At 34.2% G+C, this 27,750-nt stretch overlaps 12 non-coding genes across 12 annotated transcripts; 11 read left to right on the top strand and 1 right to left on the bottom strand.

The window, feature by feature from the left end:
* Positions 1-2,134: 2,134 nt before the first annotated feature.
* On the bottom strand, positions 2,135-2,216 carry TRNAS-GCU. The gene has a single exon. It is a non-coding gene; the product is annotated as a tRNA-Ser (tRNA).
* A 10,646-nt stretch (positions 2,217-12,862) lies between these two features.
* TRNAI-AAU lies at positions 12,863-12,936 on the top strand. The gene has a single exon. It is a non-coding gene; the product is annotated as a tRNA-Ile (tRNA).
* Positions 12,937-13,776: 840 nt separating this feature from the next.
* Positions 13,777-13,850, top strand: TRNAI-AAU. The gene has a single exon. It is a non-coding gene; the product is annotated as a tRNA-Ile (tRNA).
* Positions 13,851-14,690: 840 nt separating this feature from the next.
* TRNAI-AAU lies at positions 14,691-14,764 on the top strand. Its single transcript has one exon. It is a non-coding gene; the product is annotated as a tRNA-Ile (tRNA).
* Positions 14,765-15,500: 736 nt separating this feature from the next.
* TRNAI-AAU lies at positions 15,501-15,574 on the top strand. Its single transcript has one exon. It is a non-coding gene; the product is annotated as a tRNA-Ile (tRNA).
* A 3,191-nt stretch (positions 15,575-18,765) lies between these two features.
* TRNAI-AAU lies at positions 18,766-18,839 on the top strand. Its single transcript has one exon. It is a non-coding gene; the product is annotated as a tRNA-Ile (tRNA).
* Positions 18,840-20,593: 1,754 nt separating this feature from the next.
* Positions 20,594-20,667, top strand: TRNAI-AAU. The gene has a single exon. It is a non-coding gene; the product is annotated as a tRNA-Ile (tRNA).
* A 732-nt stretch (positions 20,668-21,399) lies between these two features.
* On the top strand, positions 21,400-21,473 carry TRNAI-AAU. The gene has a single exon. It is a non-coding gene; the product is annotated as a tRNA-Ile (tRNA).
* Positions 21,474-23,080: 1,607 nt separating this feature from the next.
* On the top strand, positions 23,081-23,154 carry TRNAI-AAU. The gene has a single exon. It is a non-coding gene; the product is annotated as a tRNA-Ile (tRNA).
* A 761-nt stretch (positions 23,155-23,915) lies between these two features.
* TRNAI-AAU lies at positions 23,916-23,989 on the top strand. The gene has a single exon. It is a non-coding gene; the product is annotated as a tRNA-Ile (tRNA).
* A 722-nt stretch (positions 23,990-24,711) lies between these two features.
* Positions 24,712-24,785, top strand: TRNAI-AAU. Its single transcript has one exon. It is a non-coding gene; the product is annotated as a tRNA-Ile (tRNA).
* Positions 24,786-26,342: 1,557 nt separating this feature from the next.
* Positions 26,343-26,416, top strand: TRNAI-AAU. Its single transcript has one exon. It is a non-coding gene; the product is annotated as a tRNA-Ile (tRNA).
* The last annotated feature ends 1,334 nt before the right edge of the window (positions 26,417-27,750 follow it).

The raw sequence follows: 27,750 nt of genomic DNA on the forward strand, positions 1-27,750 counted from the left end.
AGGCCCACAGGATGGGCTATAGCTGACTATGCTACTGATTGGAATCGAATCTAGGTGACTGGATTGAGAGTATGAGATCAAGACCACTGGACTAATGTGCCTGTCGTGTATGAGTTGCCCCTAACTAGGGATCCAGGACCCCTATTTATAGCATACCCCCCTCATTCTTTGGCGTCCACGTGTCCCACATTGCCACTCCCCACTCCGCTTGTGTATCGCCATCTACATCACGTTCTCCGCCTTCCCAGGATTCTCACGCCTTTGCCACCTTGCTCACACCCCCCGACTCACCATGCTCGGCGCACCAACCCCCCCCTGCGTGCGAGTGCTGCCCGAGACCGACACCCTGGCGCGCCGGGACCGCGGTCGCGCCGGGCTGCGCTCCGGGCGCGCTGGGTGCGCCACAGCTGGCCAGGGCCAGCGCGCGCCTTGGCCGACGCCCTTCTCGACCACCAGCGCCGGCCTCCCGCCCGGGGCCGGCTATGACCCCCTCTAGCGCGCCGGGCGCGAAGGCCGCTCTGGCCCGCGCTCCGGGCGCATTGGGTGCGCCGCGGACGGTTGGGGCCATCGTCCCGGCCGGCGCCTCTTTGAGGCCACCGGCGCCGGTTATGGCCTCCCCAACACGCCGGCGCGAAGGCCGCGCTCCGGGCGCGCTGGGCCACGCCCGGCTAGGGCCGCTCTCCGACTGCGCTGGGGTCGTGACCTCTGGCCTGGCGCCGGCGGCCCCTCCTGACCCCCCGGCCCAGTTTTCTTGCTTCCCCTGTCGGCCCAACAACGTACGCTCTCTATGCCTGTGGCCCACCTCCAATATCCCCATCAAATATATATAATAATATATACGTTTTACTTAATAATTTCACATGCAGTGCATAAACTTATAAATGTTCATATTTTACGAAATGTACATGTTGTACATTGTTCACGTAATTATTATTTCGCTTGCCTGATATATTAGTTAAGATATATCTTATGAAAGTTGAGTTTTAAACCACCAGTAACTTTCATGTAATCTCTCCAAACTGCTATATTTGCATATATAAATATTTCGCTGCAGTGCTTATGATATTGTGCTGCGGTGCATTTATCTTGTGAGTGGTGCTGCGGTACCTTTGGCACTGAGTGTGCTTTGGATCGGCGGAATGGATAGGCGGGGAGCATTGCTCCGGAGGGATAAGGGGGGCTGGTGTACAGGGTGGCCTGGAGGTACAGGTTGGAACTGATATAAGAATGGAGAGGAGTAAAGGTTGGAACTTGGTATAAGGTTGGAACATGGACATGTGTGTTGTTATTGTTTGTTGTTGTTGCCGTGTCTTGTGGTCTTGATTTGTTGTCGTGGTCGTGTCTTGTAGTCGTGGTCGTGTCTTGTAGTCCTGATTTGCTGTCGTGGTCGTGTCTTGTAGTCCTGATTTGCATGCTTATGTCTTATTAGGGTCTTATACTGTCATTAGCACTGTTATGCCTTGAGTCTGATTATATCATGGTGCATGTGTCCTTGTTGAGTCATGATCTTGATTTTAAAGCTAGAGTCGTTAGGACTATATTTATGTATTTCAAAATCTCAAAAATAGTTTTCCTATATTTATACTTATTGTACTCAATGGGTGGGAGTGGGTTACTTAACATTATTCGCTAACGATTGCTATACCGCATGTTTTTTTCAGGTACAGATTAGTTGGTTCGTGAGCGTGCTAGTCGGAGCTGTGGTTCCTAGTTTAGATAATAGCTAGCTTTAGCTGTTGGCCTGTGAGCCGCCTTTGTATTCAGATATTGTTATGGATTATGATTAGATTAGTTAATTATTAGCATGTGCATCTAGGTTCTCAATCTTAGATGTGGCATAGCACCCTCAAACTATCTTGTTTAGCTTCCGCTTATTTGGGTATTAATGATAGACTTATCCTTATTTCATAAGCTTTAATGGTTTTAAATTATGCTAAAAATCGGGGGTGTTACAATTGCCACTAGACCACAAGGCCCTTCGCAATTTTATTATTATTATTATTATTATTATTTAATAAAGCGAAGCATAAAGTTCGGAGTTATCCCCGAAGTAAACCTTTTTTAGAAAGAAAATATACGGAGTATTAAACTAACGAACGCCACTTTTCATTGCTATTTGCAACACAAAAAATTTCGTCGCCTGAGAGATTCGAACTCTCGCGGGGAAACCCCATGTACTTAGCAGGCACACGCCTTAACCACTCGGCCAAAGCGACTTGTTGGCTGCCCTTCTATTTTATTTCATATTGTAGACTATTCTGTCATTGCGTCATCGCAGTTGTAAACTTGTAAGTTGTAATTAGTCTACTTGTTTTATTATTATTCTTATTATTATTATTTGAAGGAGTTTAATATTTTGAAGCAAGAATAAACTCATAATTGATGAAAATAAAGGATAAGTGTTGACTTGATCTAAAAGGATTTGGACAGCTGGATTAAGGCACACGGCAAATTATTGTATGGACCATGGTCCACACAATGTTATGTGGACCATAACAAAAAGTACATTTTTAATATACTAAATGTACATTATTTTTGTACTGAACGTACATTATACAATATAATGTACACTTAAAACAAAAATAATGTACATCCCCTGTATACAATATACATTATCTTTCTACTGAATGTACATTATTTTTGTACTGAATGTACATTATTTTATAGTAGATAAAATATGGTCCAAACAATAATGATTGAAGGCACACAACCCATGGGCCTGCCAAGCCAACACGGACAATTTATATCGTGAATCATGGTCCACATAGCATTGTGGACCCTAGACCAAAAAGACGTCGTTTGAAGTTTAAGCTTTAATAGATTTTGTAACTTTCTGTTTCTTATATTTCAACACAAATTTTAATTTATTCTATGTACAGAATGCTTACGTTTAAGGTACAAAATAACGTAACTTGATGTACAGAAATGTATAACACGAGATACATACACATGTTTTCTATTTAACTTGAAAATTTGTAAAGCGCAGCACCGAAACTGAAGTTGTAACACAAACAATCTGTAACGCAGTTCGGGCAAACAACCCTAATCTGCGAGGCACTTCTCAATTTGAGAACTTGCCTAAATCCACTAAAAGCTCAATATTTAAAGTACAGTTTTGGAACCTAAGATTACACAATAGAATGATCTTTCCCACCAAACTATTGAAACCTAAACACATGTACTACTTTCTAGGGGAATTTAGTATCCTATTCTCAAAGACTCCCGTACCTCACAAGATTAATGTTGAATGCTTGAGATCTACAATAAAGGACATCCCCTATTTATAGTAGCTATTCCTAATAGATTCGTGAATAACAAACTATTCCTAATCAAAATAGAACTAGAAAATCTTCAACAACAAATCCCCTTAGAACTAGTATTCTTCAATAACTATTCCTCTTAGTACTGATATTCTTTTATAGAACTGGAATTCTTTTTGCACATAACTTTGACAAAATACTTTGAGTCAACATTCTCCCCCTTTGTCAAATTTTTGGCAAACACCTTGGTCTCTGTCTTTCTCCCCCTTACTGGACGCTGGATTTGGAGATCTAGGCCTTCCATCTAGTGCCTTGATTTCTTGTAACAGTTTGGCCTCTCTATTTTTAGATTCTAATAATTCATTTTGAGTTTCTTTGAGACGCTTTTCTTCTCTCTCTTTTTCACCTTTTAGAAACTGATTTTCTTGCATGAGCTCTAGATTCACTTTGATGATTTGTTCCCATTTAGCATACAATTGGGTATATGACTCTAGCAGTTCTTGCATATCATTTTCGTTTCCGTTGTCATTCTCATGATTTGCGGTGAATGCTATGAAATTAGTGTTGGTGTCTTCTTCACTATCTGAGTCATCGCTTAGTGTTGGCACATATGTTTTGTTCTTCCTTTTAAAATATGTTGGACATTCTGACTGGATGTGTCCAAACCCTTTGCACTCGTAGCACTGAATTCCTTCAGGTTTTAGACTCTCCCTTCCTTTTGAAATAGATTGATTTTGTCCAGTTGGGAAGTTCCCTTGGTTGATTGAAGCACTTTTGCTTCTAGATTTGTTGAATTTTTTGAGAACTCTGTTGAAATTCTTTGTTAGGAGAGCAATTGATTGTTCCATGGTTTCAGTATCAATTTCTGGACTCTCTTTCTGCTTTGATTGGAGTGCAATTCCTTTGTCATTATTTTTCCCTTTTTGCAGTATCTCAAGCTCATATGTTTGAAGATTTCCCATTAGATCACTGAGTTTGTAGGTGTTTAGATCTTTGTTTTCTTGGATGGCTGTAACCTTTATCATAAATCTCTCAGGTAGGGAACGTAGGACCTTTTTGACGAGCCTAGGTTCAGGAATAGGTTCGCCTAGGTTAAACGCATCTCCAACAATCCCTAAAACTCTTGCACTAAACTGTGAGATATCCTCATCTTCTTCCATTTTTAAATTCTCAAACTGTGTTTGTATCATTTGCAGCTTGGATTGCTTAACAGAAGTATTTCCTTCGTGATGATCACATAGTATATCCCATGCAACTTTAGCTATGCCAGTGGTAGCGATTAGTTTGAAAGTATCTTCACTTACCGCTTCATAGATGGCATTCATTGCTTTTGAATTGTAATTATATTCCCTTCGCTCTTCTTCGTTCCATTCTGTTTTAGGTTTTTGATTACCTTTATCATCAACTGGATTCTTCCATTCTTTCTCAACGGCATCCCAAACTCCTTCTCCTTGTGCCAAAATATAGATTTTCATTCTAGCTTTCCAGTAGGAGAAATTTGTACCAAAGAGAGCAGGGGGCCTGGTGCTTGACAGTCCTTCTCTGGGAAACTCCATTAGGATCCTGCTAATAACTTAAGCAGTTTGGCTCTGATACCAATTGAAAATTTGTAAAGCGCAGCACCGAAACTGAAGTTGTAACACAAACAATCTGTAACGCAGTTCGGGCAAACAACCCTAATCTGCGAGGCACTTCTCAATTTGAGAACTTGCCTAAATCCACTAAAAGCTCAATATTTAAAGTACAGTGTTTGGAACCTAAGATTACACAATAGAATGATCTTTCCCACCAAACTATTGAAACCTAAACACATGTACTACTTTCTAGGGGAATTTAGTATCCTATTCTCAAAGACTCTCGTACCTCACAAGATTAATGTTGAATGCTTGAGATCTACAATAAAGGACATCCCCTATTTATAGTAGCTATTCCTAACAGATTCGTGAATAACAAACTATTCCTAATCAAAATAGAACTAGAAAATCTTCAACAACAAATCCCCTTAGAACTAGTATTCTTCAATAACTATTCCTCTTAGTACTGATATTCCTTTATAAAACTGGAATTCTTTTTGCACATAACTTTGACAAAATACTTTGAGTCAACATAACTTATTCTCATATATGATTTATGTAAATAATTTATATTCATTTTGAGCGTACAATATATCAATTTCTTCGTCTTACTTAGAAGAATGTGAATTCACTTTGACTCAACACAAATCAAAAATAGACTCTAGTGATATTTGTACCACAAAATAACCACTTACAATGTCATTTTTGCTAAAAAAAAAAAAATTAACACTTAAAACTCTTTATATTTTTTTAAAGGTATAACCAAACACTCATTTATATAGATTTGGTATAGATATGCTTCAAAATATCGCCAATTTCTACTATACTAATAAGAGTCCAAGAGAGTTAGGCCTATAATGGATAGAAAAAATGGCGGTCAAATATTTTAATCCAATGAATGGCTCAGATTGATCAGATTTTAATTTTTCATTGAGATTTCCTAATTTATCCTTAATGAATATGATTATCCGTTAACTTTTCCGTTAAATATGATTTTTTCCGTTAATTTATGTTAGTTCACCGTTAACTTACTCATTGATTTAAATAAGAAAGGTCTTAGGTTCGAACCACATCCCAATCAAAATTGGCATAATTAGTACTCTATTTTACTCTTATTAAATTAAATAATAATTTAGTAGCTACAACAAAAAATAATACATATGCATCTCTTTAATTTAGAAGTATGTGTATACAATGCCTTTATTCAAAAAAAATTATTCATTATCAATAAATTAAATAATAAAAATAATTTCATTAGTTATATTGTCATTATTTTTCTCCAATATAAAAATTCTTTACATTCAAAATTCAAATTCATCAATTGATTATATTCCCTACAATGTCTTTATTAAAAATAAATTATTTATTATTAATAAATTAATTAAGAGAAATAATTTCATTAGTTATATTGTCTTTATTTTTCTCCAATGTAAAAATTCTTTACATTCAAATTCATCAATTGATTATATTCACTACATTGTCTATTATCTTTTTTGTGCACTATTTTTTTAATTAAATATCAAAATTATAATACAAAATAATGCTATATATTTATTTACCAAGTATTTTATTAATACCATGGAAAAATTTTAAAAACTTAAATTAATAAAGCCAATTATATTAACTACTTGAGGGATTTGTTGACAAAGAGAGTATTCAAATCCCACAAAAAATTGAAGTGAGAAATTACATCGCAATGTCCTTGTTTGACAATCAGCAGTTAGCGGTTAGCGTTAGCGGATTTGACCAACGAATTATATCAACGGTTGGTAAAAAGATATTCGAAAAAATTAGCTATTTAAATTAACATTTAAAATGAGCTAAGGTTATAATAATAATAATAATAATAATAATAATAATAATAATAATAATAATAATAATAATAATAATAATAATAATAATAATAATAATAATAATAATTGTTTTAATAATACTTTTTTAAAAAATATAATTGTGTTTTGGGGAAATCATTTTCAAAAAACGTTAAGTGAAAAATATTGTAAATTGCAATGTTTGTATTTTCAGTGGTTTGGAACAAACTGTTGTTTTAAATTAACCAAAACACTTTCTTTAGCATTTTGATATTTGGGTTACATCATATTTACCAATCGTCCAATATCTTTGCGTTACATTATAATTAAATTTTTTAAATTTTTACTACATCTAAATTACTTAAATTAGGAATTTCTTTATCCATAATAATTTATTCAACAATAATGATTGAACTAAATGAACACTGAGCAAAACACATAAATGACTGGTACCGTTGATTCATTCATTGATCTCGTATATATGTGCATTCATTAAATATATTAGAACCCTTTGCAACAAAAATACTTGATTACTATTTAAAAAAAGTTTAGTAACAATTATAATGAATCTCTTATATTACATTGTATTCACATACTATGAATTACATATTTAAATAAACATAGACATGAAATTACTTATGTTGAACTTCTCATATATAATAATCTTGCATTTATATACTATCAAATATTTATTTAATTATAAACATTGGGTAGAAAAAATGACCGTCAAATTATTAAATCAAATGAATAGTTCAGATTGTTCAAATTTTAATTTTTACTTGAGATTTCCTAATTTATCCTTAATTATATGATTATCAGATCCGTTAACTCTTCTATTCACCGTTAATCTAATTCTAATATAGAATTATAACTAAAACATTAATCTAATATAATTATAATATTAAAGTCTTAACAGAACTCTAACCATAAATCCTACTGCCGGAATCTCCGCAAACAATATTAGTATATATTTAATATTTTATGCTTTATAATTTTTATTTGCTCTCCCTTATGTCCCGTATTTGGTTTCAACCATACTCATACAATTATTTTATTGACAATTATAATCAATCTTGACTATATTATCTTGCATTTGTAAACTTAGAATTATCAATTTAAATATGCAAATTCAACATTCAATTATATCTATGCATGAACAATTCTAATATAATTTTGCCTTGATAAACTTTAAAATACTTATTTAAGAAAAAACGCATTATCCTAATCGCGCAATGCGCGTAAAAAAAACTAGTCTTTGAAATAAATTCAAAACATAATTTTGCTTGTTAACATTATTACTATTATATTGTAATACAACTAAATTTTTGTATGACATTCTCATTAATAATGTGTGAACATTATTTTAGGGGTAAAAGAGTACAAATAGATTTTTCACTTTTATTAAAATTTATGCCTCAAAAAAAAAAAAAAAGAAGAGAAAATGGCGCTTTTGGCCCCTCAATTATTTTACTTTTGGAAATTTAGCCCATATCAATTGATTTGAACAAACTTAACCATTTAATTGTTCATAATGTAGCACATTTGGTCCCTCATGTTATATAAATATAATTTTTTTTAATAATTTATATAATTTATTTATTCAAAATTAAAAATATTTTTTTATTATAAAAAAATACATAAATTAAAAAAAATTAAAAAAACATTTTTTTAAAAGAAAAAAAAAGAAGAAGAAGAACCGCCACCGACTGTCCGCGCCGGACAGCCGGTGGCTATCTTCTTCACGGAGATGGTCATGGCCGACGAAGGAAGACGACCATGGTCACTATTATATATATATATATATATATATATATATATATATATATATATATATATATATATATATATTTATTTATTTATTGATAGATAAAGATTATAATTAATTAAATATATACATTATATTATTAAATAAATTAAATAAATACAAATATTATATAATGTGCAAAAGGTATTTTTGGTATTTGTGATATAAAAGCTATTCCCAAGGGCATGGGAATAGCTAATACCAAGGCTCCCCTAGGAATGGCTATTCCTCTTGCGAAGGTAATAGCATGTTATTCCCATGACAAAATGATCCAACCAAACGATGGAATAGGTCTATTCCATGGAATGTTATTCCATTCCTGACCTATTCCATGAACCAAACATGCCATTATAGAAATCAATTGTTATCATAGGGTCCATTTGGAAAGCAGGAAAATGACTTTTGGAAAATGAGTCATTTTTCAGAAGTCATTTTCCTTTCCTGTGTTTGGCTGCACAATGGAAAACTGTTTTTTGGTGTTTGGCTCATTTTCCGGAAATGATGTAGAATTGTATAATTAAACATTTTATATAAGTAATTATTTTGTTTAAAATATATAAAATTTACAATAATATTATAAATAATAATATTTATTTTTAAAATCAAATAATATTATTTATTAAAAAAAAACATAATATTCATTGGTTTCCGGCGGAAACCAAAATGTGGTTTCCGCCGGAAACCATGTCATGGTTTCCGCGCAGGAAACCATGTCATGGTTTCCGCGCAGGAAACCATATCTGGTTTCCGGCGGAAACCAAGATCTGGTTTCCACCGGAAACCATGACTTCCGGCAGGAAACCGCCTTTGCATGGGCCAAAATTTTCATCCCCCAACCCTTTGCATGTAAAACCATTTTAAATTTTGAAATGGTGTTTACAAAATGCACAACGTGAACCGGTGAATTTAATATGGTAACTTTGAGTTCCAGTGTTCCAACTTTAACTTGACAAATATTTTATTCTAAGGAATTTAAAGTACTAAAATAAACACAACGCATCACCAACACTGAAAATTTTCATTAATAATCTCAAAAGAATTATATTATAATTCAATGTGTATAAAGCATAAATATATAAACATTATAAAATGATTTCAATTGTGCAGCTTCAACCCTCGTTCTTCTTGCAGCTTCTTCGCCTATTTCGGCTGCCGTGTCCAAAAATTTGTTAATTTGATTCCTTGACCTCAGGATGTGTCCTGGTATCACCGGATGATGATCATATGTGAGATTAATTCTAAAACTGTGGTAGTTATCGAAAGCATCAAGGGTATTGTATTTTCTCATTCGCTTAACTCGCATCTCTACCATCTAATGCACTCAGCGGTGGTCATCCCATCTGCAAGGGAGATTCCACTGTCTTTCGTAATATTGAGTAATATGCCCTTACGCTTTTTCGTCTGAGTCATTCCCGATACACTTTCGGTAGGATTAAAATTTTCTCTTCGGTTTGTAACCCTTGTCTCTCATATAATTAATTGGTGATAAATCGATCATAATTAATAAATACAAAATACAGTGACACTGAATATGTGTGAAGTAATTTAATTTTGTGTAGCATTTTACATATGAACACTTGGCATTTCATAACCATTTTTACCAATTTTAGCTGAAAAAGTAACTAGATATAGTAGTGTTCTGATAGTTAAAAATCAAAGGCCTATTAGTTCAGTTGGTTAGAGTGTTGTGTTAATAACGCGAAGGTCATAGGTTTGAGACCTGTATGAGCCAAATATTTCATCTCCCAACCCTTTGCATGTAAAACCATTTTTAATTTTGAAATGTTGTTTCAAAAATGCATAACGTGAACCGGTGACTGTAATATGGTAACTTTCAGTTCAAGTGTTCCAACTTTAACTTGACAAATATTTTATTCTAAGGAATTTGAAGTACTAAAATAAACACAACGCATCACCAACACTGAAAATTTTCATTAATAATCTCAAAAGAATAATATTACAATAAAAGAATTATATTACAATTCAATGTGCATAAAGCATAAATGTATAAACATTACAAAATGTCTTCAATTGTGCAGTTTAAACCCTTGTTCTTCTTACTGCTTCTTCGCCTTTCTCGGCTGCCGTGTCCAAATATTTGATAATTTGATTCCTTGAGCTCAGGATGTGTCTTGGTATCACCGGATGATGATCATATGTGAGATTGATTCTAAAACTGTGGTAGTTATCGAAAGCGTCAAGGTTATTTTCTCCTTCGCTTAACTCGCATCTCTACCATCTAATGCACTCACCGGTGGTCATCCCATCTGCAACGGAGATTCCATTGTCTTTCGTAATATTGAATAATATGCCTTTACGCTTTTTCGTCCGAGTCATTCCCGATACTCTTTCGGTAGGATTAAAATTTTCTCTTCGGTTTGTAACCCTTGTCTCTCATATAATTAATTGGTGATAAATCATTCATAATTAATAAATAAAAAATACAGTGACACTGAATATGTGTTAAGTCATTTAACTTTGTGTAGCATTTTACATATGAACACTTGGCATTTCATAACCATTTTTACCAATTTTAGCTGAAAAAGTGACTAGATATAGTAGTGTTCTGAAAATTAAAAATCAAAGGCCTATTAGCCCAGTTGGATAGAGCGTCGTGTTAATAACGCGAAGGTTACAAGATTGAGACTTGTATGGGCCAAAATTTTAATCTCCTAACCCTTTGCATGTAAAAACCATTATTAATTTTGAAATGGTGTTTACAAATTGCACAACGTGAACCGGTGACTTTTATATGGTAACTTTGAGTTCAAGTGTTCCAACTTTAACTTGACAAATATTTTATTTTAAAGAATTTGAAGTACTAAAATAAACACAACGCATCACCAACACTGAAAATTTTCATTAATTATCTCAAAAGAATTATATTACAATTCAATGTGCATAAAGCATAAATATATAAACATTACAAAATGTCTTCTATTGTGCATCTTCAACACTCATTCTTCTTGCTGCTTCTTCGCCTTTCTTGGTTGCCGTGTACAAAAATTTGTTAATTTGATTCATTGAGCTCAGGATGTGTCCTGCTATCACCGGATGATGATCATATGTGAGATTGATTTTAAAACTTTGGTAGTTATCGAAAGCATCAAGGGTATTGTATTTTCTCCTTCGCTTAACTCGCATCTCTACCATCTAATGCACTCAGCGGTGGTCATCCGATCTGCAAGGGAGATTCCATTGTCTTTCGTAATATTAAATAATACGCCCTTACGCTTTTTCGTCCGATTCATTCCCGATACTCTTTCGGGAGGATTACAATTTTCTCTTCGGTTTGTAACCCTTGTCTCTCATATAATTAATTGGTGATAAATCGATCATAATTAATAAATACAAAATACAGTGACACTAAATATGTGTTAAGTCATTTAATTTTTTGTATCATTTTACATATGAACACTTGGCATTTCATAACCATTTTTACGAATTTTAGCTGAAAAAGTGACTAGATATAGTAGTTTTCTGAAAATTAAAAATCAAAGGCCTATTAGCTCAGTTGGTTAGAGCGTCGTGTTAATAACGTGAAGGTCACAAGTTTGAGACTTGTATGAGCAAAAATTTTCATCTCCTAACCCTTTGCATGTAAAAACCATTATTAATTTTGAAATGGTGTTTACAAATTGCACAACGTGAACCGGTGACTTTTATATGGTAACTTTGAGTTCAAGTGTTCCAACTTTAACTTGACAAATATTTTATTTTAAAGAATTTGAAGTACTAAAATAAACACAACGCATCACCAACACTGAAAATTTTCATTAATTATCTCAAAAGAATTATATTACAATTCAATGTGCATAAAGCATAAATATATAAACATTACAAAATGTCTTCTATTGTGCAGCTTCAACACTCATTCTTCTTGCTGCTTCTTCGCCTTTCTCGGTTGCCGTGTACAAAAATTTGTTAATTTGATTCATTGAGCTCAGGATGTGTCCTGCTATCACCGGATGATGATCATATGTGAGATTGATTCTAAAACTTTGGTAGTTATCGAAAGCATCAAGGGTATTGTATTTTCTCCTTTGCTTAACTCGCATCTCTACCATCTAATGCACTCAGCGGTGGTCATCCGATCTGCAAGGGAAATTCCATTGTCTTTCGTAATATTAAATAATACGCCCTTACGCTTTTTCGTCCGATTCATTCCTGATACTCTTTCGGGAGGATTACAATTTTCTCTTCGGTTTGTAACCCTTGTCTCTCATATAATTAATTGGTGATAAATCGATCATTATTAATAAATACAAAATACAGTGACACTAAATATGTGTTAAGTCATTTAATTTTTTGTATCATTTTACATATGAACACTTGGCATTTCATAACCATTTTTACCAATTTTAGCTGAAAAAGTGACTAGATATAGTAGTGTTCTGAAAATTAAAAATCAAAGGCCTATTAGCTTAGTTGGTTAGAGCGTCGTGTTAATAACGCGAAGGTCACAAGTTTGAGACTTGTATGGGCCAAAATTTTCATCTCCTAACCCTTTGCATGTAAAAACCATTATTAATTTTGAAATGGTGTTTACAAATTGCACAACGTGAACCGGTGACTTTTATATGGTAACTTTGAGTTCAAGTGTTCCAACTTTAACTTGACAAATATTTTATTTTAAAGAATTTGAAGTACTAAAATAAACACAACGCATCACCAACACTGAAAATTTTCATTAATAATCTCAAAAGCATTATATTAAAATTAAATGTGCATAAAGCATAAATATATAAACATTACAAAATGTCTTCTATTGTGCAGCTTCAACACTCATTCTTCTTGCTGCTTCTTCGCCTTTCTCGGTTGCCATGTACAAAAATTTGTTAATTTGATTCATTGAGCTCAGGATATGTCCTGCTATCACCGGATGATGATCATATGTGAGATTGATTCTAAAACTTTGGTAGTTATCGAAAGCATCAAGGGTATTGTATTTTCTCCTTCGCTTAACTCGCATCTCTACCATCTAATGCACTCAGCGGTGGTCATCCCATCTGCAAGGGAGATTCCATTTTCTTTCGTAATATAAAATAATACGCCCTTACGCTTTTTCGTCCGATTCATTCCCGATACTCTTTCGGGAGGATTACAATTTTCTCTTCGGTTTGTAACCCTTGTCTCTCATATAATTAATTGGTGATAAATCGATCATAATTAATAAATACAAAATACAGTAACACTAAATATGTGTTAAGTCATTTAATTTTTTGTATCATTTTACATATGAACACTTGGCATTTCATAACCATTTTTACCAATTTTAGCTGAAAAAGTGACTAGATATAGTAGTGTTCTGAAAATTAAAAATCAAAGGCCTATTAGCTCAGTTGGTTATAGCGTCGTGTTAATAACGCGAAGGTCCCAAGTTTGAAACTTGTATGGGCCAAAATTTTCATCTCCTAACCCTTTGCATGTAAAAACCATTATTAATTTTGAAATGGTGTTTACAAATTGCACAACGTGAACCGGTGACTTTTATATGGTAACTTTGAGTTCAAGTGTTCCAACTTTAACTTGACAAATATTTTATTTTAAAGAATTTGAAGTACTAAAATAAACACAACGCATCACCAACACTGAAAATTTTAATTAATAATCTCAAAAGAATTATATTACAATTCAATGTGCATAAAGCATAAATATATAAACATTACAAAATGTCTTCTATTGTGCAGCTTCAACACTCATTCTTCTTGCTGCTTTTTCGCGTTTCTCGGTTGCCGTGTACAAAAATTAGTTAATTTGATTCATTGAGCTCAGGATGTGTCCTGCTATCACCGGATGATGATCATATGTGAGATTGATTCTAAAACTTTGGTAGTTATCGAAAGCATCAAGGGTATTGTATTTTCTCCTTCGCTTAACTCGCATCTCTACCATCTAATGCACTCAGCGGTGGTCATCCCATCTGCAAGAGAGATTCCATTGCCTTTCGTAACATTGAATAATTTGCCCTTACGCTTTTTCGTCCGAGTTATTCCCGATACTCTTTAGTTAGGATTACAATTTTTTCTTCGGTTTGTAACCCTTGTCGCTCATATAATTAATTTGTGATAAATCGATCATAATTTATAAATAAAAAATACAGTGACACTGAATATGTGTTAAGTCATTTAATTTTGTGTAGCATTTTACATATGAACACTTGGCATTTCATAACCATTTTTGCCAATTTTAGCTGAAAAAGTGACTAGATATAGTAGTGTTCTGAACGTTGGAAATCAAAGGCCTATTAGCTCAGTTGGCTAGAGCGTCGTGCTAATAACGCGAAGGTCACAAGTTTGACACCTGTATGGGCCAAATTTTTCATCTCCGTGAATCGGTAACTTTAATATGGTAACTTTGAGTTCAAATGTTCCAACTTTAACTTGACAAATATTTTATTCCAACACTGAAAATTTTCATTAATAATCTCAAAAGAATTATATTACAATTCAATGTGCATAAAGCATAAATATATAAACATTACAAAATGTCTTCTATTGTGCAGCTTCAACCCTCGTTCTTCTTGCTGCTTCTTCGCCTTTCTCGGCTGCCGTGTCTAAAAATTTGTTAATTTGATTCCTTGAGCTCAGGATGTGTCCTGGTATCACCGGATGATGATCATATGTGAGATTGATTCTAAAACTGTGGTAGTTATCGAAAGCGTCAAGGGTATTTTCTCCTTCGCTTAACTCGCATCTCTACCATCTCATGCACTCAGCGGTGGTCATCCCATCTGCAAGGGAGATTCCATTGTCTTTCGTAATATTAAATAATATGCCCTTAAGGTTTTTCGTCCGATTCATTCCCGATACTCTTTCGGGAGGATTATAATTTTCTCTTCGGTTTGTACCCCTTGTCTCTCATATAATTAATTTGTGATAAATCGATCATAATTAATAAATAAAAAATACAGTGACACTGAATATGTGTTAAGTCATTTAATTTTGTGTAGCATTTTACATATGAACACCTGGCATTTCATAACCATTTTTGCCAATTTTAGCTGAAAAAATGACTAGATATTGTATTGTTCTGAACGTTAGAAATCAAAGGCCTATTAGCTCAGTTGGCTAGAGCGTCGTGCTAATAACGCGAAGGTCACAAGTTTGACACCTGTATGGGCCAAATTTTTCATCTCCGTGAATCGGTAACTTTAATATGGTAACTTTGAGTTCAAATGTTCCAACTTTAACTTGAAAAATATTTTATTCCAACACTAAAAATTTTCATTAATAATCTCAAAAGAATTATATTACAATTCAATGTGCACAAAGCATAAATATATAAACATTACAAAATGTCTTCTATTGTGCAGCTTCAACCCTCGTTCTTCTTGCTGCTTCTTCGCCTTTCTCGGCTGCCGTGTCTAAAAATTTGTTAATTTGATTCCTTGAGCTCAGGATGTGTCCTGGTATCACCGGATGATGATCATATGTGAGATTGATTCTAAAACTGTGGTAGTTATCGAAAGCGTCAAGGGTATTTACTCCTTCGCTTAACTCGCATCTCTACCATCTATTGCACTCAGCGGTGGTCATCCCATCTACAAAGGAGATTCCATTGTCTTTCGTAATATTGAATAATATTCCCTTACGCTTTTTCGTCCGAGTCATTCCCGATACTCTTTCGGTAGGATTAAAATTTTCTCTTCGGTTTGTAACCCTTGTCTCTCATTTAATTAATTGGTGATAAATCGATCATAATTAATAAATAAAAAATACAGTGACACTGAATATGTTTTAAGTCATTTAATTTTGTGTAGCATTTTACATATGAACACTTGGAATTTCATAACCATTTTTGCCAATTTTAGCTGAAAAAGTGATTAGATATTGTAGTGTTCTGAATGTTGGAAATCAAAGGCCTATTAGCTCAGTTGGCTAGAGCGTCGTGCTAATAATGCGAAGGTCACAAGATTGACACCTGTATGGGCCATATTTTTCATCTCCGTGAATCGGTAACTTTAATATGGTAACTTTGAGTTCAAATGTTCCAACTTTAACTTGACAAATATTTTATTCCAACACTGAAAATTTTCATTAATAATCTCAAAAGAATTATATTACAATTCAGTGTGCATAAAGCATAAATATATAAACATTACAAAATGTCTTCTATTGTGCAGCTTCAACCCTCGTTCTTCTTGCTGCTTCTTCGCCTTTCTCGGCTGCCGTGTCTAAAAATTTGTTAATTTGATTCCTTGAGCTCAGGATGTGTCCTGGTATCACCGGATGATGATCATATGTGAGATTGATTCTAAAACTGTGGTAGTTATCGAAAGCGTCAAGGGTATTTACTCCTTCGCTTAACTCGCATCTCTACCATCTAATGCACTCAGCGGTGGTCATCCCATCTACAAAGGAGATTCCATTGTCTTTCGTAATATTGAATAATATTCCCTTACGCTTTTTCGTCCGAGTCATTCCCGATACTCTTTCGGTAGGATTAAAATTTTCTCTTCGGTTTGTAACCCTTGTCTCTCATATAATTAATTGGTGATAAATCGATCACAATTAATAAATAAAAAATACAGTGACACTGAATATGTGTTAAGTCATTTAATTTTGTGTAGCATTTTACATATGAACACTTGGCATTTCATAACCATTTTTACCAATTTTAGCTGAAAAAGTGTCTGGATATAGTAGTTTTCTGAAAGCTGGAAATCAAAGCCTTAATAGCTCAGTTGGTTAGTGTGTTGTGCTAATAATGCGAAGGTTACAGGTTCGAGACCTGTATTGGCTAAATTTTTCATCTCCGTGAATCGGTAACTTTGAGTTCAAGTGTTCCAACTTTAACTTGACAAATATTTTATTCTAAGGAATTTGAAGTACTAAAATAAACACAACGCATCACCAACACTGAAAATTTTAATTAATAATCTCAAAAGAAATATATTACAATTCAATGTGCATAAAGCATAAATATATAAACATTATAAACTGTCTTCTATTGTGCAGCTTCAACCCTCATTCTTCTTGCTGCTTTTTCGCCTTTCTCGGTTGCCGTGTCCAAAAATTTGTTAGTTTGATTCCTTGAGCTCAGGATGTGTCCTGCTATCACCGGATGATGATCATATGTGAGATTGATTCTAAAACTGTGGCAGTTATCGAAAGCATCAAGGGTATTTTCTCCTTCGCTTAACTCGCATCTCTACCATCTAATGCACTCAGCGGTGGTCATCCCATCTGCAAGGGAGATTCCATTGTCTTTGGTAATATTAAATAATATGCCCTTAAGCTTTTTCGTCCGATTCATTCCCGATACTCTTTCGGAAGGATTATAATTTTCTCTTCGGTTTGTACCCCTTGTCTGTCATATAATTAATTTGTGATAAATCGATCATAATTAATAAATAAAAAATACAGTGACACTGAATATGCGTTAAGTCATTTAATTTTGTGTAGCATTTTACATATGAACACTTGGCATTTCATAACCATTTTTGCCAATTTTAGCTGAAAAAGTGACTAGATATAGTAGTGTTCTGAACATTGGAAATCGGAGGCCTATTAGCTCAGTTGGCTAGAGCGTCGTGCTAATAACGCGAAGGTCACAAGTTTGACACCTGTATGGGCAAAATTTTTCATCTCCGTGAATCGGTAACATTAATATGGTAACTTTGAGTTCAAATGTTCCAACTTTAACTTGACAAATATTTTATTCCAACACTGAAAATTTTCATTAATAATCTCAAAAGAATTATATTACAATTCAATGTGCATAAAGCATAAATATATAAACATTACAAAATGTCTTCTATTGTGCAGCTTCAACGCTCGTTCTTCTTGCTGCTTCTTCGCCTTTCTCGGCTGCCGTGTCTAAAAATTTGTTAATTTGATTCCTTGAGCTCAGGATGTATCCTGGTATCACTGGATGATGATCATATGTGAGATTGATTCTAAAACTGTGGTAGTTATCGAAAGCGTCAAGGGTACTTACTCCTTCGCTTAACTCGCATCTCTACCATCTAATGCACTCAGCGGTGGTCATCCCATCTGCAAGGGAGATTCCATTGTCTTTCGTAATATTAAATAATATGCCCTTACGCTTTTTCGTCCGATTCATTCCCGATACTCTTTCGGGAGGATTATAATTTTCTCTTCGGTTTGTACCCCTTGTCTCTCATATAATTAATTTGTGATAAATCGATCATAATTAATAAATAAAAAATACAGTGACACTGAATATGTGTTAAGTCATTTAATTTTGTGTAGCATTTTACATATGAACACCTGGCATTTCATAACCATTTTTGCCAATTTTAGCTGAAAAAATGACTAGATATTGTATTGTTCTGAACGTTAGAAATCAAAGGCCTATTAGCTCAGTTGGCTAGAGCGTCGTGCTAATAACGCGAAGGTCACAAGTTTGACACCTGTATGGGCCAAATTTTTCATCTCCGTGAATCGGTAACTTTAATATGGTAACTTTGAGTTCAAATGTTCCAACTTTAACTTGAAAAATATTTTATTCCAACACTAAAAATTTTCATTAATAATCTCAAAAGAATTATATTACAATTCAATGTGCACAAAGCATAAATATATAAACATTACAAAATGTCTTCTATTGTGCAGCTTCAACCCTCGTTCTTCTTGCTGCTTCTTCGCCTTTCTCGGCTGCCGTGTCTAAAAATTTGTTAATTTGATTCCTTGAGCTCAGGATGTGTCCTGGTATCACCGGATGATGATCATATGTGAGATTGATTCTAAAACTGTGGTAGTTATCGAAAGCGTCAAGGGTATTTACTCCTTCGCTTAACTCGCATCTCTACCATCTATTGCACTCAGCGGTGGTCATCCCATCTACAAAGGAGATTCCATTGTCTTTCGTAATATTGAATAATATTCCCTTACGCTTTTTCGTCCGAGTCATTCCCGATACTCTTTCGGTAGGATTAAAATTTTCTCTTCGGTTTGTAACCCTTGTCTCTCATTTAATTAATTGGTGATAAATCGATCATAATTAATAAATAAAAAATACAGTGACACTGAATATGTTTTAAGTCATTTAATTTTGTGTAGCATTTTACATATGAACACTTGGAATTTCATAACCATTTTTGCCAATTTTAGCTGAAAAAGTGTCTGGATATAGTAGTGTTCTGAAAGCGGGAAATCAAAGCCTTAATAGCTCAGTTGGTTAGTGTGTTGTGCTAATAATGCGAAGGTTACAGGTTCGAGACCTGTATTGGCTAAATTTTTCATCTCCGTGAATCGGTAACTTTGAGTTCAAGTGTTCCAACTTTAACTTGACAAATATTTTATTCTAAGGAATTTGAAGTACTAAAATAAACACAACGCATCACCAACACTGAAAATTTTCATTAATAATCTCAAAAGAATTATATTACAATTCAATGTGCATAAAGCATAAATGTATAAACATTACAAAATGAATCGGTAACTTTGAGTTCAAGTGTTCCAACTTTAACTTGACAAATATTTTATTCTAAGGAATTTGAAGTACTAAAATAAACACAACGCATCACCAACACTGAAAATTTTCATTAATAATCTCAAAAGAATTATATTACAATTCAATGTGCATAAAGCATAAATGTATAAACATTACAAAATGTCTTCTATTGTGCAGCTTCAACCCTCGTTCTTCTTGCTGCTTCTTCACCTTTCTCGGCTGCCGTGGCTAAAAATTTGTTAATTTGATTCCTTGAGCTCAGGATGTGTCCTGGTATCACCGGATGATGATCATATGTGAGATTGATTCTAAAACTGTGGTTGTTATCGAAAGCGTCAAGGGTATTTACTCCTTCGCTTAACTCGCATCTCTACCATCTAATGCACTCAGCGGTGGTCATCTCATCTACAAAGGAGATTCCAATGTCTTTCGTAATATTGAATAATATTCCCTTACGCTTTTTCGTCCGAGTCATTCCCGATACTCTTTCGGTAGGATTAAAATTTTCTCTTCGGTTTGTAACCCTTGTCTCTCATATAACTAATTGGTGATAAATCGATCATAATTAATAAATAAAAAATACAGTGACACTGAATATGCGTTAAGTCATTTAATTTTGTGTAGCATTTTACATATGAACACTTGGCATTTCATAACCATTTTTGCCAATCTTAGCTGAAAAAGTGACTAGATATAGTAGTGTTCTGAACATTGGAAATCAGAGGCCTATTAGCTCAGTTGGCTAGAGCGTCGTGCTAATAACGCGAAGGTCACAAGTTTGACACCTGTATGGGCCAAATTTTTCATCTCCGTGAATCGGTAACATTAATATGGTAACTTTGAGTTCAAATGATCCAACTTTAACTTGACAAATATTTTATTCCAACACTGAAAATTTTCATTAATAATCTCAAAAGAATTATATTACAATTCAATGTGCATAAAGCATAAATAAACATTACAAAATGTCTTCTATTGTGCAGCTTCATCCCTCGTTCTTCTTGCTGCTTCTTCGCCTTTCTCGGCTGCCGTGTCTAAAAATTTGTTAATTTGATTCCTTGAGCTCAGGATGTGTCCTGGTATCACCGGATGATGATCATATGTGAGATTGATTCTAAAACTGTGGTAGTTATCGAAAGCGTCAAGGGTATTTTCTCCTTCGCTTAACTCGCATCTCTACCATCTAATGCACTCAGCGGTGGTCATCCCATCTGCAAGGGAGATTCCATTGTCTTTCGTAATATTAAATAATATGCCCTTAAGGTTTTTCGTCCGATTCATTCCCGATACTCTTTCGGGAGGATTATAATTTTCTCTTCGGTTTGTACCCCTTGTCTCTCATATAATTAATTTGTGATAAATCGATCATAATTAATAAATAAAAAATACAGTGACACTGAATATGTGTTAAGTCATTTAATTTTGTGTAGCATTTTACATATGAACACCTGGCATTTCATAACCATTTTTACCAATTTTAGCTGAAAAAGTGTCTAGATATAGTAGTGTTCTGAAAGTTGGAAATCAAAGGCCTAATAGCTCAGTTGGTTAGAGTGTCGTGCTAATAATGCGAAGGTTACAGGTTCGAGACCTGTATTGGCCAAATTTTTCAGCTCCGTGAATCGGTAACTTTGAGTTAAATTTTTCAGCTCCGTGAATCGGTAACTTTGAGTTCAAGTGTTCCAACTTTAACTTGACAAATATTTTATTCTAAGGAATTTGAAGTACTAAAATAAACACAACGCATCACTAACACTGAAAATTTTCAGTAATAATCTCAAAAGAAATATATTACAATTCAATGTGCATAAAGCATAAATATATAAACATTACAAAATGTCTTCTATTGTGCAGCTTCAACCCTCACTCTTCTTGCTGCTTTTTCGCCTTTCTCGGTTGCCGTGTCCTAAAATTTGTTAGTTTGATTCCTTGAGCTCAGGATGTGTCCTGCTATCACCGGATGATGATCATATGTGAGATTGATTCTAAAACTGTGGTAGTTATCGAAAACATCAAGGGTATTTTCTCCTTCGCTTAACTCGCATCTCTACCATCTAATGCACTCAGCGGTGGTCATCCCATCTGCAAGGGAGATTCCATTGTCTTTCGTAATATTAAATAATATGCCCTTACGCTTTTTCGTCCGATTCATTCCCGATACTCTTTCGGGAGGATTATAATTTTCTCTTCGGTTTGTAACCCTTGTCTCTCATATAATTAATTGGTGATAAATCGATCATAATTAATAAATAAAAAATACAGTGACACTGAATATGTGTTAAGTCATTTAATTTTGTGTAGCATTTTACATATGAACACTTGGCATTTCATAACTATTTTTGCCAATATTAGCTGAAAAAGTGACTAGATATAGTAGTGTTCTGAACGTTAGAAATCAAAGGCCTATTAGCTCAGTTAGTTAGAGCGTCGTGGTAATAACGCGAAGGTCACATGTTTGACACCTGTATGGGCCAAATTTTTCATCTCCGTGAATCGGTAACTTTAATATGGTAACTTTGAGTTCAAATGTTCCAACTTTAACTTGACAAATATTTTATTCCAACACTGAGAATTTTCATTAATAATCTCAAAAGAATTATATTACAATTCAATGTGCATAAAGCATAAATGTATAAACATTACAAAATGTCTTCTATTGTGCAGCTTCAACCCTCGTTCTTCTTGCTGCTTCTTCGCCTTTCTCGGCTGCCGTGGCTAAAAATTTGTTAATTTGATTCCTTGAGCTCAGGATGTGTCCTGGTATCACCGGATGATGATCATATGTGAGATTGATTCTAAAACTGTGGTTGTTATCGAAAGCGTCAAGGGTATTTACTCCTTCGCTTAACTCGCATCTCTACCATCTAATGCACTCAGCGGTGGTCATCCCATCTACAAAGGAGATTCCAATGTCTTTCGTAATATTGAATAATATTCCCTTACGCTTTTTCGTCCGAGTCATTCCCGATACTCTTTCGGTAGGATTAAAATTTTCTCTTCGGTTTGTAACCCTTGTCTCTCATATAACTAATTGGTGATAAATCGATCATAATTAATAAATAAAAAATACAGTGAAACTGAATATGTGTTAAGTCATTTAATTTTGTGTAGCATTTTAAATATGAACACTTGGCATTTCATAACCATTTTTACCAATTTTAGCTGAAAAAGTGTATAGATATAGTAGTGTTCTGAAAGTTGGAAATCAAAGGCCTAATAGCTCAGTTGGTTAGAGTGTCATTCTAATAACGTGAAGGTTACAGGTTCGAGACCTGTATGGGCTAAATTTTTCATCTCCGTGAATCGATAACTTTGAGTTCAAGTGTTCCAACTTTAACTTGACAAATATTTTATTCTAAGGAATTTGAAGTACTAAAATAAACACAACGCATCACCAACACTGAAAATTTTCATTAATAATCTCAAAAGAAATATATTACAATTCAATTTGCATAAAGCATAAATATATAAACATTACAAAATGTCTTCTATTGTGCAGCTTCAACCCTCATTCTTCTTGCTGCTTTTTCGCCTTTCTCGGTTGCAGTGTCCAAAAATTTGTTAGTTTGATTCCTTGAGCTCAGGATGTGTCCTGCTATCACCGGATGATGATCATATGTGAGATTGATTCTAAAACTGTGGTAGTTATCGAAAGCGTCAAGGGTATTTTCTCCTTCGCTTAACTCATATCTCTACCATCTAATGCACTCAGCGGTGGTCATCCCATCTGCAAGGGAGATTCCATTGTCTTTCCTAATATTAAATAATATGCCCTTACGCTTTTTCGTCCGATTCATTCCCGATACTCTTTCGGGAGGATTATAATTTTCTCTTCGGTTTGTAACCCTTGTCTCTCATATAATTAATTGGTGATAAATCGATCATAATTAATAAATAAAAAATACAGTGACACTGAATATGTGTTAAGTCATTTAATTTTGTGTAGCATTTTACATATGAACACTTGGCATTTCATAACTATTTTTGCCAATATTAGCTGAAAAAGTGACTAGATATAGTAGTGTTCTGAACATTAGAAATCAAAGGCCTATTAGCTCAGTTGGTTAGAGCGTCGTGCTAATAACGCGAAGGTCACAGGTTTGACACCTGTACGGGCCAAATTTTTCATCTCCGTGAATCGGTAACTTTGAGTTCAAGTGTTCCAACTTTAACTTGACAAATATTTTATTCCAACAATGAAAATTTTCATTAATAATCTCAAAAGAATTATATTACAATTCAATGTGCATAAAGCATAAATATATAAACATTACAAAATGTCTTCTATTGTGCAGCTTCAACCCTCGTTCTTCTTGCTGCTTCTTCGCCTTTCTCGGCTGCCGTGTCTAAAAATTTGTTAATTTGATTCCTTGAGCTCAGGATGTGTCCTGCTATCACCGGATGATGATCATATGTGAGATTGATTCTAAAACTGTGGTAGTTATCGAAAGCGTCAAGGGTATTTTCTCCTTCGCTTAACTCGTATCTCTACCATCTAATGCACTCAGCGGTGGTCATCCCATCTGCAAGGGAGATTCCATTGTCTTTCCTAATATTAAATAATATGCCCTTACGCTTTTTCGTCCGATTCATTCCCGATACTCTTTCGGGAGGATTATAATTTTCTCTTCGGTTTGTAACCCTTGTCTCTCATATAATTAATTGGTGATAAATCGATCATAATTAATAAATAAAAAATACAGTGACACTGAATATGTGTTAAGTCATTTAATTTTGTGTAGCATTTTACATATGAACACTTGGCATTTCATAACTATTTTTGCCAATATTAGCTGAAAAAGTGACTAGATATAGTAGTGTTCTGAACGTTAGAAATCAAATGCCTATTAGCTCAGTTGGTTAGAGCGTCGTGCTAATAACGCGAAGGTCACAGGTTTGACACCTGTATGGGCCAAATTTTTCATCTCCGTGAATCGGTAACTTTGAGTTCAAGTGCTCCAACTTTAACTTGACAAATATTTTATTCCAACAATGAAAATTTTCATTAATAATCTCAAAATAATTATATTACAATTCAATGTGCATAAAGCATAAATATATGAACATTACAAAATGTCTTCTATTGTGCAGCTTCAACCCTCGTTCTTCTTGCTGCTTCTTCGCCTTTCTCGGCTGCCGTGTCTAAAAATTTGTTAATTTGATTCCTTGAGCTCAGGATGTGTCCTGGTATCACCGGATGATGATCATATGTGAGATTGATTTTAAAACTGTGGTAGTTATCAAAAGCGTCAAGGGTATTTACTCCTTCGCTTAACACGCATCTCTACCATCTAATGCACTCAGCGGTGGTCATCCCATCTACAAAGAAGATTCCATTGTCTTTCATAATATTGAATAATATTCCCTTACGCTTTTTCGTCCGAGTCATTCCCGATACTCTTTCAGTAGGATTAAAATTTTCTCTTTGGTTTTTAACCCTTGTCTCATATATAATTAATTGGTGATAAATCGATCATAATTAATAAATAAAAAATACAGTGACACTGAATATGTGTTAAGTCATTTAATTTTGTGTAGCATTTTACATATGAACACTTGGCATTTCATAATTATTTTTACCAATTTTAGCTGAAAAAGTGTCTAGATATAGTAGTGTTTTGAAAGTTGAAAATCAAAGGCCTAATAGCTCAGTTGGTTAGAGTGTCGTGCTAATAACACGAAGGTTACAGGTTTGAGACTTGTATTGGCCAAATTTTTTATCTCCGTGAATCGGTAACTTTGAGTTCAAGTGCTCCAACTTTAACTTGACAAATATTTTATTCTAAGGAATTTGAAGTACTAAAATAAACCCAACGCATCACCAACACTGAAAATTTTCATTAATAATCTCAAAAGAAATATATTACAATTCAATGTGCATAAAGCATAAATATATAAACATTACAAAATGTCTTCTATTGTGCAGCTTCAACTCTCATTCTTCTTGCTGCTTTTTCGCCTTTCTCGGTTGCCGTGTCCAAAAATTTGTTAGTTTGATTCCTTGAGCTCAGGATGTGTCCTGCTATCACCGGATGATGATCATATGTGAGATTGATTCTAAAACTGTAGTAGTTATCGAAAGCGTCAAGGGTATTTTCTCCTTCGCTTAACTCGCATCTCTACAATCTAATGCACTCAGCGGTGGTCATCCCATCTACAAGGGAGATTCCATTGTCTTTCCTAATATTAAATAATATGCCCTTACGCTTTTTCGTCCGATTCATTCCCGATACTCTTTCGGGAGGATTATAATTTTCTCTTCGGTTTGTAACCCTTGTCTCTCATATAATTAATTGGTGATAAATCGATCATAATTAATAAATAAAAAATACAGTGACACTAAATATGTGTTAAGTCATTTAATTTTGTGTAGCATTTTACATATGAACACTTGGCATTTCATATCTATTTTTGCCAATATTATCTGAAAAAGTGACTAGATATAGTAGTGTTCTGAACGTTAAAAATCAAAGGCTTATTAGCTCAGTTGGTTAGAGCGTCGTGCTAATAACGCGAAGGTCACAGGTTTGACACCTGTATGGGCCAAATTTTTCATCTCCGTGAATCGGTAACTTTGAGTTCAAGTGTTCCAACTTTAACTTGACAAATATTTTATTCCAACAATGAAAATTTTCATTAATAATCTCAAAAGAATTATATTACAATTCAATGTGCATAAAGCATAAATATATAAACATTACAAAATGTCTTCTATTGTGCAGCTTCAACCCTCGTTCTTCTTGCTGCTTCTTCGCCTTTCTCGGCTGCCGTGTCTAAAAATTTGTTAATTTGATTCCTTGAGCTCAGGATGTGTCCTGGTATCACCGGATGATGATCATATGTGAGATTGATTTTAAAACTGTGGTAGTTATCAAAAGCGTCAAGGGTATTTACTCCTTCGCTTAACACGCATCTCTACCATCTAATGCACTCAGCGGTGGTCATCCCATCTACAAAGAAGATTCCATTGTCTTTCATAATATTGAATAATATTCCCTTACGCTTTTTCGTCCGAGTCATTCCCGATACTCTTTCAGTAGGATTAAAATTTTCTCTTTGGTTTGTAACCCTTGTCTCATATATAATTAATTGGTGATAAATCGATCATAATTAATAAATAAAAAATACAGTGACACTGAATATGTGTTAAGTCATTTAATTTTGTGTAGCATTTTACATATGAACACTTGGCATTTCATAATTATTTTTACCAATTTTAGCTGAAAAAATGTCTAGATATAGTAGTGTTTTGAAAGTTGAAAATCAAAGGCCTAATAGCTCAGTTGGTTAGAGTGTCGTGCTAATAACACGAAGGTTACAGGTTTGAGACTTGTATTGGCCAAATTTTTTATCTCCGTGAATCGGTAACTTTGAGTTCAAGTGCTCCAACTTTAACTTGACAAATATTTTATTCTAAGGAATTTGAAGTACTAAAATAAACCCAACGCATCACCAACACTGAAAATTTTCATTAATAATCTCAAAAGAAATATATTACAATTCAATGTGCATAAAGCATAAATATATAAACATTACAAAATGTCTTCTATTGTGCAGCTTCAACTCTCATTCTTCTTGCTGCTTTTTCGCCTTTCTCGGTTGTCGTGTCCAAAAATTTGTTAGTTTGATTCCTTGAGCTCAGGATGTGTCCTGCTATCACCGGATGATGATCATATGTGAGATTGATTCTAAAACTGTGGTAGTTATCGAAAGCGTCAAGGGTATTTTCTCCTTCGCTTAACTCGCATCTCTACCATCTAATGCACTCAGCGGTGGTCATCCCATCTACAAGGGAGATTCCATTGTCTTTCCTAATATTAAATAATATGCCCTTACGCTTTTTCGTCCGATTCATTCCCGATACTCTTTCGGGAGGATTA

Source organism: Ipomoea nil, unplaced genomic scaffold (genome assembly GCF_001879475.1).
Source record: "Ipomoea nil cultivar Tokyo-kokei standard unplaced genomic scaffold, Asagao_1.1 scaffold1101, whole genome shotgun sequence".
Lineage (NCBI taxonomy): Eukaryota > Viridiplantae > Streptophyta > Magnoliopsida > Solanales > Convolvulaceae > Ipomoea > Ipomoea nil.